General features: G+C 38.4%; 1 pseudogene; it reads left to right on the top strand.

Moving 5' to 3' along the window:
- Positions 1–277: 277 nt before the first annotated feature.
- LOC127557097 (ubiquitin domain-containing protein UBFD1-like) lies at positions 278–1075 on the top strand (annotated as a pseudogene).
- Positions 1076–2012: the final 937 nt, after the last annotated feature.

The following is a 2012-nucleotide window of genomic DNA, read 5'->3' as shown; positions in this document are numbered from 1 at the left end:
TTATCTTCCAATTTTCTGGCTCATTTCTTACTTTTTGCAACATCTGTGTTTCACCTATCCTGGAAAAAAAAAATCTTTATTTGATCCTTTTCTCCATTTCATTTTACTGTTTTCTTACTATTGTCTAATATCTCTTCTGTCTTTTGTAGGTAAAACCCACAAAAAGACCTTTTTTAACAGATGGCTTGACTTCCTCTCCTCTCATTCTCCTAACCTTTTGAGATCTGATTCCTGAATTATTGTGCTATCAAAACCTTTCCAAAGAAAACTAGACTTGATGCAGGGGGGCATAGCCAGCGCCCAGGCCTCGGTCAGCAATGGTGACGACACCGACACGGAGAAGGAGCTAGTAGATCTGAAGATCATTTGGAGCAAGAACAAATATGAAATGTGAGTGCCTCTGGACAGCACAGGGGCCAAGCTGAAGGGAAAGATCCACTCCATTACAGGCTTACCACCTGCCATGCAGAAAGTTATGTTTAAGGGACTTCTACCTGAGGAGAAAACATTACGGGAAATCAAAGTAACCAGTGGTGCCAAGATTATGGTGGTTGGATCTACAATAAATGATGTTTTAGCAGTAAACACACCCAAAGATGCAGCACAACAAGAAGCAAAAGCTGAAGTGAGTAAGAAGGAACCACTTTGTAGGCAGAAGCAACACAGAAAAGTGTTAGATAAAGGGAAACCTGAAGATGTGATGCCTTCTGTTAAGGGTGCCCAGGAACGACTGCCAACAGTACCTTTATCAGGCATGTATAATAAGACCAGAGGAAAAGTGAGACTCACCTTTAAATTAGAATAAGACCAGTTGTGGATTGGCACTAAAGAGTGAACTGAAACATTACCCATGGGCTCCATTAAAAATGTGGTCAGTGAACCTATTGAAGGACATGAAGATTACCACATGATGGCATTTCAGTTGGGTCCCACTGAAGCCTCTTACTACTGGGTGTACTGGGTTCCAACTCAGTATGTGGATGCAATCAAAGACACTGTGCTGGGAAAATGGCAGTATATGCATCCTTTGACACTGCTGATTACTTTTTTCTTTTTGATAATCTCTTTTCTCTAGGCTTTTGGAACAATACTCTCTCTTAATTCTCTTCATATCTCTCTCACTACTTCTGTATTGCCTTTGCTGGATCTTCTTCTGAGATTGTACCCTAAGTTTGTATAATAGGTATTCATTAGGGTCTTAGTAGGCCCTCTTCTCTTCTGCTACACCACTTTATTGTTGATTTCATGATGATTCTCAAATCTGCCTATCCTGAAATCTCTCTTCTGAGCTTCATTTTTGCATTTTGAACTGCCTTTCAAATATCTTGACTTGGATATTTAGTAGACATCTTAAATTTAATGTGTCCCAAAAAGAATTCATTATATCCCCCAATCCCCAATCTTCCCTTCTAGTTTCTCAGATTCAAAACCCAAAGAGTCATTCTAGACTACTTTCAATGTCTTATCCCTGGTGTTGAATCTGTTGCTAAGGCTATTTCCCCTTTGCAGTCTTTTTCCTATTTCTCTCTTCTGCCAGTGCCACTTCATATCTGAATTATTTCAATAGTCTGTTGATGGGTTTTCCTGCCTCAAGTCTCTAGATCCTCTAATCCAATTTCCATTCAGTAAATAAAGTGATTTTCCTAAAGTGCAGATCATGTTATCTTTCTACTCAAACTCAATGGGTTCCTATTACTTCTAGGGACAAATACAAAATGTGATGTTTGATATTCAATGCCATTCAAGTTCTAAATCCTCCTATCTTTCCAGTCTTCTTATACTGTAAAGTGAACTCCCTGACAGGTACTCTCCAATCTAGTGACACTGGCCTCTAGGCTGTTTGAGGAAAAAGACATTTCAAATTTTGGCTTTGTATATTTTCTTTGGCTATACTTTGAGACTTGATTTTTAAATTTTCTGAGTTTACACTTAAAATAAGCTGACTAAAGGAAAGGGCTTGGTTTATTGTTTTGTTGATTTTTTTAGACTTAAGGAAGTGATTGAAAAAAATG

Source organism: Antechinus flavipes, chromosome 3 (genome assembly GCF_016432865.1).
Source record: "Antechinus flavipes isolate AdamAnt ecotype Samford, QLD, Australia chromosome 3, AdamAnt_v2, whole genome shotgun sequence".
NCBI classification, from domain to species: domain Eukaryota; kingdom Metazoa; phylum Chordata; class Mammalia; order Dasyuromorphia; family Dasyuridae; genus Antechinus; species Antechinus flavipes.
The sequence above is the reverse complement of the archived record's forward strand: the minus strand, read 5'-3'. Positions and strand labels throughout refer to the sequence as shown.